The sequence below is a fragment of the Lactuca saligna genome, chromosome 6, assembly GCF_052625555.1.
Source record: "Lactuca saligna cultivar CGN05327 chromosome 6, ASM5262555v1, whole genome shotgun sequence".
Classification (NCBI taxonomy): domain Eukaryota; kingdom Viridiplantae; phylum Streptophyta; class Magnoliopsida; order Asterales; family Asteraceae; genus Lactuca; species Lactuca saligna.
This window is the reverse complement of record NC_136422.1, coordinates 92,298,979-92,316,209: the sequence shown is the minus strand read 5'-3', so window position 1 is coordinate 92,316,209 and position 17,231 is coordinate 92,298,979. Positions and strand designations below refer to the sequence as shown.

General features: G+C 33.8%; 1 pseudogene; it reads right to left on the bottom strand.

The window, feature by feature from the left end:
• LOC145002784 (uncharacterized) overlaps positions 1-16,942 on the bottom strand; it is a 52,113-nt pseudogene extending 35,171 nt beyond the window's left edge.
• Positions 16,943-17,231: the final 289 nt, after the last annotated feature.

The following is a 17,231-nucleotide window of genomic DNA, read 5'->3' as shown; positions in this document are numbered from 1 at the left end:
CAACTTAAGACCCACGAAGTTAACTATACCACCCACGACCTCGAATTGCGAGCGGTAGTGTTCGCCTTGATGATCTGGAGAGACTACCTCTACGGCACAAAGTGCACCATCTTCACTGATCACAAAAGTCTTCAGCATATCCTCAATAAAAAAGAACGCAATGCGACAAAGAAGATGGGTAAAGCTACTGAACGATTATGAGTGTGAAATCCGTTATCATCCAGGTAAGACTAATGTTGTAGTCGATGACCTAAGCAGAAAAGAATACTCGGGTCGCCGGGTGAAGTCACTAACAATGACGATCCATTCGCACCTGTTCAAACAAATCAAGGAAGCTCAACGTGAAGCCTTGAAACCAGAAAATGTGACGGGTGAGGCATTGAGAGGGATGGATAAAAACCTAGAAGTCAAGGAGGAAGGAGCTCGCTACCTCATGAACCGGATCAGGACACTGAAGTTCAGTGGGTTCCGAGATGTTGTCATGAACGAAGCACACAAGACACGATATTCCATCCATCCAGGTTCGGATAAGATGTATCTAGACCTCAAGAAGTTGTACTCGTGGCCAAACATGAAAGCTTAGATTGCTACTTATGTGGGCAAGTGTCTGACTTGCGCCAAGGTCAAGGTAGAATACCAGAAGCCATCAGGACTACTACAACAGCCGGATATACCCGAGTGGAAGTGGGAACGGATAAGCATGAATTTCATAACCAAGCTGCCTAAGACATCGGGTGGGCTTGACACCATATGGGTAATCGTAGACAAATTGACCAAGTCTGCGCACTTCCTACCAATAAAGGAAACCGAGAAGATGGAGAAGTTAACCAGGACATACATCAAGGAGATTGTGCGACTGCATGGTGTATCAATATCCATTATCTCTGACCGAGATAGTAGATTTACCTTGCGATTTTGGAAGTCCTTACAGAAATCTCTGGGAACTAGGCTAGATATGAGTACGGCCTACCATCCGCAAACCGGCGTGTAGAGCAAGCGCACTATATAGATGTTAGAAGACATGTTGAGAGGCTGTGTGATAGACTTTGGTAAGGTGTGGGATACTCATTTACTGCTTATCGAATTTTCCTATAATAACGGCTATCACACTAGCGTTGGAGTCGCTCCATTCGAAGCTCTCTATGGTCACAAGTGTAGATCATCTCTGTGTTGGGCCGAAGTGGGGGATACTCAGCTAGCTAGGGGGCAAGTCCCTGATAGCACCCTTACCGGGCCTGAAATCATAAGGGAGACCACATAAAAGATCGTTCAAATTCGGGAAAGACTAAAGGCGTCTCGTGATCGGTAAAAGAGTTACACAGACAAGCAACGCAAACCCTTGGAATTCCATGTAAGAGATCAGGTCCTACTGAAATTTTCCCTTTGGAAAGGAATGATACGTTTTGGTAAGCGTGGGAAACTAAACCCGAGGTACATCGGACCGTTTGAAATCCTTGCCAGGATTGGTCCTGTGGCGTATAAACTCCGATTACCACAAGAACTTAGTAACGTACACCCTACCTTCCACGTATCAAACTTGAAAAAGTGCCTATCGGATGAGACACTTGTAATACCTCTCGATGAAATCGAAGTTAACGAAAATCTCCACATCGTGGAGGAACTAGTCGAAATCATGGATCGAGAGATCAAGCGAACAAAACAGAGTTGTATTCCTATTGTAAAGATCCGCTGGAACGCTAAACGGGGACCTGAGTTCACCTGGGAACGCGAAGATCAAATGAAACAAAAATACCCGCATCTTTTTCCTAACTCTTGAAGTCTCAGTCAAACGTAAATTTCGGGACGAAATTCCCTCTAACGGGGGGCTGATGTGACAATAGTCAAATTCGGGTCAAGTCAAAGTCAAACAAAGTCAATAAGTCAAACCGAACGACTGAAATAGCCCTTGCGTATTAGGGTTTACGTTGTGTATTTACTAAACAATCCGCTATTTTAATGAGAAAATATCATTTGAAAAATCCATGTGATTGAATTTTTCCTAAGCCTTAAATGCGGTAAACAATGAACCAAAGCGATAAAACACTAATGCACACTCATCGGGAGTGTGTAAGACACTAAAACATGGCTTAATGGGGTTTACGGACCTTGCATTGCGAAGCCGAACAGTCAAAAAGGTCACAAACTAAACCTCTCTCAATCGTTTTCACTCTATCTCTTTCTATTTGAAATCTCTCCCAAATCTCTCTCAATGGTTCCCGTAACTTTTTGAAGTCATTCGGGTCATTCCGACCCTTAACTGGGTCAAAAATTGCTTAAAATGGAGTTAGAACAGGTAAAATACCCTAAAAGACCCGAAACCCTCTATATAGGGTCGAAGCCTCTTAGGGCTGAAAGTCCTCTTAGGGACCAAAACCAAGAGAACCGAACCTAGCAGACCCGAACCTCGCTCAAGGCCCGAACCGAAGTCTCGATCCATTTCGCTCCATTTCGCCTATCAGTTTATTTCGCGCCATTTCGATCCTGTTGCTTTTGGACCAAACTGACCTTTGCTTCTTGCTGTTTCGCTTCATTTCGCCTCTCGCCCAGCCTAAGGAGGACCGAACCTCCGGCCAGGACCGAGAGGTCTAGCTGGAAGTTCATTTCTTTCCGGTTTTCAACTACGACTTCATTTTAACTTCGTTTTTCATCGTTTTAACGCGGGATTTTCACCCAAAACTTTATTTTAACATATAGGTCCCCTTAATTAATGGTTAATCACATTTTTGGGGATAAAACCTTATCCAAGAAGAGTAGGTGAAGTACAAAGGTTGAGTGTTGACTTTTCTTTGTATTATGACATAAGCAACCACCATACCCACTCCATGACTAACCCACGCTCATCCCCACCATACCTTGTCACTTCCTTGTCCTTTTTAACTCTCTCACAAGTCATTCCCACGTTTTTAGAGCTGGACATTCATCCTCTCTCCTCATTTTCTTTCACTTGCTCTCATTTCACCAAAAATCAAACACAACTTTTCTCTCAAACTTTTTCTCTCTATTTCAAGACTCCAAAGCTGATATTCAAGCTTTATTCTTCTCTTGGTAAGTATAATTCATCCTCCTTGTGATTATTACACTTCATTCTACTCAAATCATCGATTGCTTACACAAATTCCATCACTTTGATGTTAGATTCTCAAAAATCTTCAAGGCATCTTCAAGTGTTCTTGAGTTGATCACTTCCATTTTTCAACAATCATCTACTGAAACCACATAAGGTGAGTTCATACCCCTGCATTTTCATATTTTCCTATGTTTTAAGGGGGAGAATACAAGTCAAATCATCAAGAACACAACTAAATATTTCTAACAGCTTACATCAGAAAAGTTGGACTCCATTCACGGAATGTTTTGGTCAACTAAAACATTTTTGTTTTCAAAAATGTACAAGGTGCAAGTAGTTAAACTTCTTAGCTTTAAAATGGCTACTTGCACATATCTATACGATTTTTCTACAATTTATGGTGATTTTTGCAAAACTGTCTATCATTTCAAGGACCAAACCGGACCAGTCTGTGTTTATGGACGTATTCACCTAAGTTGGAGGTCACTAAAAATCATGGAAAATTTTATGAACAAACTAGACTCATTAACCAAACTCCCAGAATTTACGGATTCTGATTTAGATATTTTATGAAGTTTTTATAAGTTTTCTAATAACAGTGATCGAAGTTGTTCCCAACAGAAAAATGCTAATATGTTATTATCACCTTGTATCATGTTGAGCAAGGTGTATATCCTTATGTGAATGTATGTTATTACAAAAGAATGATATTTTATCTTGGTATATGAACATGCATCAGTTAATAAATGGATTTTGATATAGATATACATATGAAATATAAAGGATAACACGATTGTTATAATCAAAGTACATCCATTTTACTCAAACAATTGAACGAACTACGTTGAATATAGATTACATACGTTACCATAATAGGTATGGTTTATGATACACTACATAACACACTCATACAAAGATTGTACATTTATACAATAAGGGATTTTCATTACATTACATGTGAGACATTCGCTTCACACTTACCATTAAGTCCTGTATTGTAACCAGAGTCTCCTCGAGGGAGAGTGTGATAGTTGTATATAGATCTATATTGGATTTGACAAACCCACACCTTAACTGCATGCAACAGTTAGACCGGCAGGTCTGGGGTGACAAATGTCATAAACATTTCCGACGCTTGAAGAACGTCGTTTCAGGCCAACTAGGTCGTAGCATGGTTATAATGAACTCACAGAAAATATTAAAACACATAAGAATTTACGGGAATTTCATTTAATCCAAATGCGTTTATGTCGATTTAAACATATATCATTTTCTATTAGTAAGAGAGGTTACTTATACATTTTGTTCTTCGGTTATAAGACTGTGTTACACAAATTATAAGGAAAATATCGGATTTTTCTGAAACAAACATGACATTTACAAGAGAAAGACTTTTATCAAGTTTGAAAACAAAAGCTTATGAACTCACCAACCTTTGTGTTGATACTTTTCCAAACAACTTGTATTCTCAAGAAATCACTAAACGGGTACCAAAGTGCATTTTGAGGATGGGACGTTAAGGCGTCAACATTTCATGTTTTGTTAACATATTTTAATTGATTTGGAAACATGTAACTCATATTATGATGTAACTCTTTTAGTTATACATATATATATATATATATATATATATATATATATATATATATATGTTGGCTATGTTTTCTTAAATTACTATTGCAATTGTGGTTATGATATTATACATGAAGTCCTCCACCCCCGGACGTTTCCGCCATCCTTGGTTTGGGGGTGTGACAGTATATGATTCATGATATGGTGTTCGAGTCAAAGAGTGAGCCAAAATATGGATAGCCTCTACAATTAAGTAGTAGTAGAATTCACACACCAATGTGAAATCCAAGCATATTATCCTATGTTTCTAATTGTTTCCATGTTTCTAATAGGTTATATCTTAACTTCTAGTTACTATGTCTAGTATGTGTCGTGCCCATATGTGCAAATAAGTTTATTCAAATCTAGAACCGACTCAAATTTTAACGGTTGTCACATTCTCCTCCGGTTGAAAGAATTTCGCCCCAAAATTCAATTCGTGACGTATTCTATTAGAACTCAGTCGAATACAATTATATAGCTTGAGAGGTGGTGACTTGCAGTGTTCTTTGATTATTTCAGGTTCATTTCCTCAAAGGAAGAACCCAATTCTTTAGATATACTCAAATTAATGTTTACTTAATTCGAGTTCTACAATTTAGATTGCGAGAAATTAGGATCATGGAAATCATGATCCAAACATGGCGACCTAGTCGAAAAATATCATCTAGTTAGATATTATCTTAATTAAGAGAGCTATAAGTTTTGCTGAAGCACTAACTGCACTGAGCGTTAAATCCGTATTGATCCTTAAGTCGCGTTCTAAATTAGCACTAAGTGGAAATTCACCGCCTAATAAAGAAGAGATTAGGAACAATTTGTTCACTTCCGGGTTGGCTACTACATCTGGAAAAGATATATTCCGAAATAAGAACGGGTAGCATGAATGAAAGGGGAAGCGATCGAGGGTAAGTTCCTAAAGATATGTAATAAGGGTAAGCAACGATGTTTTGGTACCACTCGAATGTAAAGGCTATTTAAGTGTCGTCTATAAAATAAGTTTTGAAACAATCAAGGATTTCTGAAGAAAAATTTACTACCACGGTTACTCTTACTATAATAAAACAATATTCGAAGAATATATATATATATATATATATATATATATATATATATATATATATATATATATATATATATATATATATATATATATATATATATATATATATATATATATATATATTAGAGAGTCATTGTCTCAAATGGAGGCGATGCAAGTTTATGATAAATTAAATCACCTTGTCTAGATAGCAATTGGAGTGTTTAGAAACGATAACTAATCTCACTATTATCAAATTGTTTAATAATTCCAAGATAATGAACATATATGAGTGACGATCAAATGAAGTGGTATAATATTAAAAAGATAAATTAAAGTTATATGTTTAAGTCGTCATTAAGAAATTTTTTTATAGAACTATTGACATTATGCTTTTTGTAAAATTAACAAATTGTCTAAGTCAAGACAAATACAAGTTTAAGAGGAGTCAGAATATTTATGAAAACAAGTTCGAGAGTTTAGGAACTCACTGAAAATTGCAAAGTAGAATGCTATTTTTAAGAAATGAATAAAAATATCGATCATTGAAAATAGTGTACTCTTAGTTTAGTGTTTCTACAAAACAATCATTTAGAGAATAGATAATCTTAAAATTCAAATTTTTTGATGTATTTAAAGAAAATAAGAAACATAAGGATACATATCCTTCACATATATTTTTCGGATATAGAAAAATTATAAGCATAAGGGTATTCATCTTGTGTATTAATTATAAGGGAAAATACAATGAAACTTGCATTTTAAATCAAGTTTCTGAATTTACAACGAAATAGCAAATGTAAATAAGGATTACTTGTTTATTGTAGATTTCAAAATAAAAACAAGATGTATATGGTAAAAAGGCATAATTGAATATATCAAAGTAGACTAAATCAAAATTATGCCTCACAACTATACATGTATTAATCGCTCAAGACGAAAGGGTAGACTTCTAGTCTTTATGTATACGGACATGATACTAGGAGAAGCAAAATAGACAGAAACGAAGTTAAACAACGTATTATGTTAATATTATGGCGCTCGAGATCTAAAATCAGAAGGAGAGCAAGAAATAAAGTTCGGGAGAAAGAAAAAGGAAAGTAGCAACGACAATGATTGCTATTGTTAAAATTATAAGAACAATACATATAGGTAGATTTAAAACCAGGTTAAGATATATTTCTACTTTAATATTTGATGTATATTGATGATTAAATAAACATATAGGAGTTTTAAAGTGTTTGCTAAGGATTGCTAAAAATTCACGAGTTATCTGTTAAGTTAAACTCGATTTGTGAAAAAGAAGAAACACTAAATCTTGCAATTGAAATCTTACAGTTTTGACTTTTTTGACTGGGGTCCAACAATGGTTAATACGGATAAAGTAAAGACTTAACATATTTAGACGAATAATTATGCATTGTCAAAAGTACGTTGCTGCAAGTTTAAAAGTGAACACTAAGTTTTGCAATATTGTAAGTTTTATAAACACAAATTATAAAACTAATTTGAAATAAAATGAACAAATAAGGTGTGTTTTTAAATGTAGGCATCAATGATGTCTTGTAAACACATTTGGATTAGAAAGTTGAAAAAATACCATGTTAGATTACTAGAAAACACATTTAAGTTAAGTACAATGCCTAAATGAGAAAGTAGTGAAAATACTTGAAACAAAAGTGGTTTCAAGATCCGATGAAGCTTTTACACATACTATGAACTTTAATGTCATATGTTTAAGTTTTATAGCATAGAGTTTTAAAGACTTTAATAAAAGAAAATGTTTCTAAGTTTTTCGAAAACGTGTCAAAATGGTTAGCAAGGTTTAAAATGGTTTATATGCCCTTAAAAGCACATCTATCCATTGAAATGGATTTGAAATTAAATTGAAATAGCAAGGTTAAAACCAATATTGGTTAAATTGTGTTTTGAAGAAAAGTGTTAAGTTAAAGCAAGTTGTCAAAAGATTTTTAGCGAGAATATGGCTTACATTGTTAGGAAATATCTAATAAGTTGTATGAAGTGATTATAAAATATTTTATCGATGATAAGTAATAGCGATGAAGCAAAATAACTTTTCGATGGACGATTAAGAAGTAATGAATAGGTATGTTAATGTAGCTAATCGTACCTAAATACTAAGGTGAGTACAAGACGAGTACAAGGCGAATACCAATGTCTTTTTCCCCAAGATAAAGGAAAAGAAAATTTGTTTGAAAGACATTTTAAAGTGTCGATGCAATTTCCGACCTTTCATAGAGGTCAAAGGGATATCTTATGTTACAATTTAAGTTCAAGGTGGAAACAACGTAGAGCAAAATCGTAGCACGGTAATAAGGTCTCACGTATAGGTTAAACCTCCATGTTTCCTTTGTGAGTCGAATCTGGAATGTCCGCTAATGATATCCAAGTGATTACTTAGTGGTGACTCATCTACCTCCTTACGTGATGCTCCAATTATCATTCGTGTCGGTATCGAAATGCTTTTTCCTAGTTGTAACTATAGTACGAAGACGATGAAGAGGTATTGAGGAATAATTGGTATAAGTTATGACTTAAGATTATTACTAGTGTATATCTAGCTACTAACCTTACATCTAAAGTTAATAGCTACAGAGGAATACCCATTCTCAGCACTAAGTGCATTGCTCCTAGAGTGGCTAGTGATATAACCTAAGTGGTTAACCTAGCACTTGATAAGGGATAAGAATATTTCTAAATAAAGGCATTGTTATAAAAGTGCACTTAGTTTCTAAGTGTATCTAGATGAATGCCTATAATATGCAATGCCCGTACGCACATCGAAAAATTTTGTTTTTCAAAAGTTCAAGTTGAAAATCATTTTGAACATAATTCTACTATAACCGTTTTTAGCCTCGAATTAAGTTTCCTTAATTAAGCCTAGGTGGCCAAGCTATACTTAATTAAAGTCTAATAATGCTGTCACACCCCAAAACCGGAACGGCGGAAACATTCTGGGGCGGAGGACGTCATGCATAGTATCACAACACAATAATAGTAAATAAGCAAACAAACATCATCCATTGCATTAAATATATAATTTTAATACATGTGTGTTCTGTGTAATGTAATAGACACCAAAAATGAATGATAAAAGACCACTCTTGTCTATGCTTCCAGGTCTTCTTAAAAACCTGCCATCGGTACCTATCTACTGATGACCTGAGAATACAAGTTATTTTGAAAACATAGATTAGTATTTAAGCTAGTGAATTCATAAGTACTTTAATGTCTTTGATTTGTAAAACCGTAAGGAAAAGAATTGTAAATGTTTGATGATACAGTTCATATAAGTGTGAAAACCCTAGTAAATCCTATCTTTCCTACTAGTATAAAATGTAGACTTCTACCAAGACCCGACTATTTTGTATGTTTGTTTCTTGTAAAAGTATGTAGTTTTCCCATGTGTAACTATTATTATCAAAATATAGTCTACCTCATCGTTTATGTGAATGTGTCACAAAGTAAAAGTAAAAGGGAAACATTATATAAACATGTGAGTATTATCCTTTGGTACTAGGATAAACACGGCAGAGTAACCTGCCGAATAGTATTAGCCGTAGACATCCACCGATGTGCATTTTCCCTCTATAGCTAACAGTTGGGTGTAGAACAGTTAGTCCCGTAATTATATAACAGTATCTACCCATATAATATGTAATAGTAACTCATCATATAGTATGTAATCGTATTTCTTCCTATAGTATGTAATAGTTTCTCTTCATATAGTATGTAATAGTTTCTCTTCATATAGTATGTAATACAATTGTATAGACTCATGAATGAACTGACTCTTGTATGTTCCATTTGTACTAGGAATAGTAAGTAGTATTTCCCAAACTATACCTATTATAGTTTGCTAGTAATGTAGTTTGAAGTGTCCATGTAAGTTTATACACCTTTGCTATACAAGGTGTTGGAGCTGAAGTCACAGCCTTCCTATTCAATATATATATATATATATATATATATATATATATATATATATATATATATATATATATATATATATATATATATGTATACTTACCACATAAGTGTATAAATATGGTTTCTATGAATACATAAGTGAAAAAGAGGTTTTGCAATCCATTTAAAGGGTTTTAAACAAGAAAATAATCATGACTTGATGTCAGTTTGTAAAGCAATTCAAAAGTAGTTTGTTTGATAAAATGGTTTGAAAGTATAGTAAATCCATCTGTTTGGTTGTTATTAATCACATGTGATTGATATAATAACTATGATATACAACTTCTATTCTCCCCCACCCCCATAAAATTATTAAAAAGCATGTAAGAGCATTTAAAAGGTTGTTTAAGGGGTATGAACTCACCTGAAATGAGTGATGCGATAGTAGGATCAGTAAAGGATGCTAAGTGTCAAGTGAGGACTTGGGCACACAATGATCCTAGTTAACATATAATAAAACATATATGTATCTAATTAGTCAATTAAAAACTAATTAATCAAGTTAAAACACTCTAGGACATGGAAACACTTTGATTCAAGTGTTATAGGTACCAACGGGTTGCATCTAAAGGGCTGTATGGCATGGTAGTGGAGTTTATGGCCCTAGGACCACTCCTTACGGAGTTTACGGAACATGACCATTTCCCCATGAGTTTATGGACGTAAACTCATGGTACTAAGTGCCATATTGTGTTTTGAGGTCTTATAAGTCATGATTACACATCAAATGATCAAGTCCAAGACTTAGGAAAGCATTAGGGGCACATTAAGACCATCTTGTGGAGTTTACGACCAAAGGACCATATCCTTATGTGTTCACGGCCGTAAACTCTCATGGGGAATAGTTTTTATTGTTGTTTAAGGTCTTAAACACTTCCAGGAAGGATCAAGGTTGGCATCCAAGGCTTAGGAAGGGTTTAAGTTCCATTTAACCACCTTAAGAGGGGTTTACAGCCCAAGAACATCCTTGGCCATAAACTCCCTTGTTCTTATGATTTGTGATGATTTTCAAGTGTTATCAAGTTCATATTAAGCACACAAGAAGCTAGGGTAAGTGTACTTACAAGATAGAAGCTTGTTTGGGTGTTTAAGGTCCAAGAACACTAGTATGTGTTCTTGGTGTTTTGAAGAACACATGAAGATCTAGTTGAAAGCAATAATAAATGGATGAAATGATGTATAAGAACTAGATGTTAGTTTATGCCAACAAATCAAGTCGAGAAACACTTACGTTTTCGGAAGATCGGGTGAAGAACGGTATGCTAGTTGAGAGAGAATGGGAAGTAAACTAGATGGTGGAAGTGGGAAATAAACCAATTGGGGGGGTAAACTCATGTCTAAGACATGAGTTCACGGCCAAGATGGAGTTCATGGCCCAAAATCCCTTTGTTTGGCCGTGAACACCTAGCTAAGGTGTTGTTTTTCCATTGCTATCCCGATATTCCCGAAATCACTTCCTTTTATCCGTTCGGTTCAAGAATAATTAATAAAACTACTCAAACGGACTTTAAACCGGCTAAAAATTAGCAGAAATGTAATTGACTTTTAATTGAAGTGATTGAATTTAGAGTTTGTACGAATAAAAATTGCGGGTTGTCACAAATGCGTACTCGAATTAGTTATACCAGTAGTATGTTTAATATTTTAAAACATTTTGAAATTTTTTGGCTATAGTTGTGGTTCTCCAAAGGAAAACCGGTATTCTCTATAACCTTTGGCTCTGATACCATTTTCTGTCACACCCCTCTAAAGTAGAAACACGGGGCGTGGCAGTATAAAGGGTTTCATAGCAAAAGTTAAAAGACAACACCAACCATAGTATAAAAAATCATTAGAATTTTACAATGGGTTTGAACAACTTTTAAAAGAAATTACAATGTAAATTGAAATACAACACATGCGAATGCTCCTAAAAGTGAAGTGTCCCTAAGTGCCACTTACTTGATGATTCCTGAAAAAACATGTAAAACGAGTGTCAAATATAAAAATAGTTGGTTTGTACTTACAAGTTTAAAAATAATATTGGTTTCATGAATCGAAATCAAAATTTTGATATAAGTTTCCATAGATAAAAAAAAATATTGCTAAAATGAGTAAATAAGCTTGTGTAAACAAAGCTCATTGTCATCATGAGAAATAAAGTATGTTGCCCAAAAGAGATGCAACGTTCATATCCTCATGGGAAATAAAGTTTGTTACTAAAATGAGTAATCAAGTTTCATTGCTACAAGGAGCAAACAAGTTTGTTACTATAAGAAGCAACCAAGTTTGTTGTTAAAACAAGTAAATAAGTATTTAGTAACAAAAGTTCGTTGTTATAATTAGAAACAAAGTTTATTGCTATAATAAGTAACGAGTTTGTATGTGTATGAGCAAACAATGAGTTCTCAACTAAGCCTATGACTGAAGCCCTATCAAGATCTATGCTTATCGTTCCATAGATTATATGGTATCATGCACTCCAACAATCGGGCGAGTGAGGAGTTGTTAATTCCTAATAGTGCTATCCACAACGACCATTGGCTTAAAGAGTTAATGGTTAGACAAAAGTGTAAGGAAGGGCCTTAAGACGATAAGTTCTCATGTTCCGTGTTGCATAGACATACATAGAGAGATATAGCAATAAAATAGCAATCATGTTTGATACGAATCAATTTAAATACAACGAACAAATAATAGTTTTTCGGGACATGCTTTTCCACCCCAAAACATAAAAACTGAAAATAAGGGAGTGCGTGAATACTCACGATATGCAAAATATAGTAATCAAGTTTATACGAGTCAATTAAATATGACGAACATAACTAGTTTAGGAAATGCTTTTCCACACCAAAACATAAAAACCGAAAATAGGGGAGTACGTGAATACTCACAATATGCTAAATATAGCAACCAAGTTTATATGAGTTAAATAAATACAATGTATATAAATAGTTTAGGACATGATTTTCCTCCCCAAAACATTTAAAATCGAAAATTGGAGATTGGTGAATACTCACAATATGCATTGAGATGATGCAAATGGTGTCTTAAACTACGCTCCACTCGTACCATTATCGTTTTCCTACAACGATGTTACACACTAATGAGTCTCTAATTGAAATCCAATACTAGTATACTTACTACTACAATAGAATTATGTCAATAATGTGTCAAAATTTAATATTGTTAAGTTATACACATTTTTTTTTCTGAAATGGTGAAATTTTTATAACTCATGTGATTATGATAATTTTGGATATCATTTTCCATATTTTTGTAATATTAATTCAAGGGTATTGCAATACATTTCAAGGTGTTTTAAACTCCTAAAAATCAAAAAATATTATTAACAGTTTCTAAAATTCATCAAATTTTAGATTTTTGTTCCAAATACAGTAGACGTCTTCCAAAAATTTTCCCTTGAATTTTTGAAGTGACTAACTATTTTTCCAAAATTTTGTGCCTTCATAACAATATAAATTCGTGTAAAATAGAATCTAGATGATAAAAAATCCCAAACTTTTTGTAATACTGCCATTAGAAATACTTAAGCTGGGAAAAATATAAAAATGTATTTCCAAACTAGTTAACCCAATTTTATGATATTTGGGCATTTATTCTAATTAAAAATTGAAATAAATACAAAACAGTTTCCAAAATTGCCCAAACGTGTTGTATTACTGTTGCTAAACATTATTAAGCTGGGAAAAATATCAGAATGGATTTCTAAACTGTTTAACCCAATTTTATGATTTTTTTGCATTTATTCTAATAAAAATTGAAATAAATAGAAAACAGTTTCCAAAATTGCCCAAAATTTTTGTAACACTGTTATTAAACATTATTAATGTAGGAAAAATTAAAAAAAAATGAATTTCTAAACTGTTTAACCCAATTTTATGATTTTTGTGTATTTATTCTAATAAAATTAGGTTTAAATGTATTTAATCTTAGGAAAATAGCAGAAAAATAGTATACAGAAGAGAAAAATCATCAAAATTTTTGTGTAGAATACTCATGTGCTACAAGGTGTTCTGGTAAATTGTCATAAATTTTGGATGAGTAAAACTATTTTTCCTGTCTTTTGTCCATTATAAATACAAAAATCGGAGAAAAATAGGAATGCATTATGAAAAATTCTAAAAATATTTTTCTAGGTCTTCCACAGAGATTATAACCTGCGAAAATATTATATACCCATTTCAAATTATCTAAAGCAGTTTTACGATTTATTGAGGCTAAAAAAAAAACTCAAAACCATATTAAATTGTAACAAAAACCGATGAAATTTAATACATGGTCATTATTTAGCTTCGGGGTCATCCTCGAATTTACCTAGGATTTATAGATCTTAGAAAGTATTTTATATAATTTATTGCCCTATTTTATTTCAATAATTATAATAATTCGAGAAAAATGAATTATTTTATGAAAATTTATTGAACATCTCATTTTTGTTGATGGGAATCTAGGAAAAATCGAATTTGGTCAGAAAAAGGATTTTTAGATATTTATTTGGAAATCAATCCTTCATGAACATATTTGAAAGCTTTTAACAACATAATTTGATGATCTAGCATCTACGCTTGAAGATCATCACATGCATTTTTGTTTGAAGATCATTAATGAGTTTGAAATGTTCAAAAATCGTTTTTGATAGAAAACTTTGGATGCATGTGGTGTTTTTACCCAAAACTTGTAGAAAAAGTGCATTATGTTGATTTCGGCTTAGGTTTTGGTCCTTGGATTTCACCATTTACAACATGCATGTTGTTTTTGGGTGAAATCCTACCACCATCATCATCAAAATCGTGAGTAGGTGCAAGTGTTCATAATTTTACAATAGAATGGAGTAGAAGAAAAAGAAAGTGTACTAAAAATAACAAAACTTTGAAGGAAAATGTAGGGAAATCGTGTTCTACCTTAATGAACACCACTAGATGATGAAGATTTTGAGTTTGAGGTGTGTTCTTGGACTTATTTTCTAGGATATTTCGTGGGTATAGAGAGAGGAGAAGAGAAAATGGAGTGGTGAAGGTAGATAGAAATAAGAGGAAATGAGAGAGAAAGTGGAGTGTGAGAGAGAAAGAAGTGATTATGTGTTTTGGGAAGAGAGGAGTGTCTTGGGAAGAGGGTGGCTGGTTTTAGAGGATAAGAAAGCGCTTCCCTCTCTTATATTTTTATAAAATTCAAATCTTTTATAAAAATATTAAACTCTTTTATAAAATGTGCACCTTAATATAGTTTTTACTCATAAAATATTGATTTTTGACTTATAAATTAAGGGTAAATGTTAATGACTTAAATTTTTATTTTCCTTGATTATATTTCCTTGAACTTAATCATTTTAAGATAATATTATAAGTCCATAACTATTTTTATAGAATTCTTGATGTTAAACTTTATAAGATTTAGGTTTTAGGGCTTTTAGGGTTTTGAGATTTAATAAATCTTTGGATATCAAAATCAATAGAATATTTGAGACTTCAATTTATCTTATTGTATTATAACTCTTTTATAGTTATAAATAATGTTTGTCATTTATTCTATTGGTTTATTGGCATTCTATGTAGTGATTCCGAGATTCAAGCAAAATTGAGGAATCAAGTATACTAGTCCTAGTCTTCAACTTTGACTTAAGTTTCTATGAGACTTTGACCTAATTTCTACTTCTAGGTCAAGTGTATGATGTGTGTACATGATTCATGAAATGGTGTTCGAGTGAAAGAGTGACCCGAATATGGATAGCCTCTACAGCTAAGTAGTAGTAGAATTCACATGCCAATGTGAAATCAAAGCATATTATCCATTGTTTCTAACTGTTTCCAAATTTCTAATAGGTTATATATTAACTTTTAGTTACTAAGTCTAGTATGTGTCGTGCCTATATGTGCACCTAAGTTTATTGAAATCTAGAACCGACTCGAATTTTGATGGTTATCACAATTAGGGTATAGACAGGATCCAACTCTGCATTTACCTCTTCTTCAAATTCTGATCGATCATCTTCGTCATTTGATTTTTCATTCTCCCCTTAAAAGGAAAAGCATATCCCTTGTATGTTTAAGGATCCTCACATTTGGTTGGAGTTGGATTCACCTCCTCGGTTGAAGTTGGATTCTCCCCCTCGTTTGATAATCCAGTTGTATTGGATACAGATGAACCCTCCCCTTTGAATGTTGACCTATTATTTGGAGGGTTAAGTGAGGATTGATCATCAGTTGGTTTAGAAGAGTTCTTTTCCATGTCTTTCACAGTGTCATCGATGATATTTTTTAGATGGTCGATTTTGTTGTCTGCAGCATTCACCTCCGAGTGTATAGCCTTTTCTGGTTCTTCAAATAGCCTTATGTACTCTTCAAATAACTTGGAAATGGGAACCGAGACTTGTCCTAATTCTGCAAATATTTCTCCAGTGGTATTTTCAAACGATTAAACCTTCTTCATGTAGTTGTCATCAAAGGTTACCTAGTAGGATTCTTCAATACGTTTGGAGTATTTATTTAAAACACTATAAGCCTTTGAAGTGAGTGAATAACCAAGGAAGATTCCCTCATCGGCTTTAACGTCGAACTTGTTTCGGTTCTCTTTGGAATTAAAAATGAAGTACCTAGAACCGAGCACATGGAAAAACTTAATGTTGGGTTGTCGATTGTTCAGAATCTCATATGGAGTGATGGAGAATCGCTTGTTAAGTAAGGATCGATTATGAGTATAACATGCAGTTGCCACAGCACCAGCCCAGAAGTATAATGGAAGAGAAGCGAAATTTATCATGGTTCTAGCTACCTCACATAAGGAACGGTTTCATCTTTAAACAATGTTATTCTGTTGTGGAGTATAAGGAGCATAGAAGTTGTGAGATACTCCCTTTTTGGCCAGAAAGTCTTCAAACTCTTTATTCTTGAACTCAAGCCCATTATCGCTTCTAAAGTTCCTCACCACCTTTCGCAGCTGTAATTCCATTTGCTTGGTAAACATCTTCAACTTGGGAGTCACTTCTGATTTCTGTTTAAGAAAGTAAACCTAGGTGAAACGTGAAAAATCATCTACTATGAGAAGCATGAACTTACTACCACCGATGCTTTCAATAGCCGAAGGTTCACACAAGTCAATGTGCAGAAGTTCAAGAGCTTCAATGATCTTGGTATTGATTCGTGAAGGATGGCTTTTTCCGATTTGTTTGCCCATCTCACATGCTGCACATAGGTGTTCCTTATCAAACTTGAGAAGAAGGAGGCCTCGAACATGATCACCAAGCACCAACTTATTAATGTCTTTGAAGTTCAGGTGCGATAGTCTTTTGTGCCATAACTAGCTTTCGTCAGAGTTCGCTTTTAATAAAAGGAAAATTGTTGGTTATCCTCGAATTGGGTTGAGATTTAAAGGATACATCTCTCCCTTGCGTTCAAACTTCAACAGAACTCTTTTGGATTGCTTTTCAATAATTTTTGATCCCTCATCATCGAATGATACTTTCAGTCCTGCCCCCACAACAAATTGTGATACACTTATGAGGTTGTGCTACAATCCCTCCAC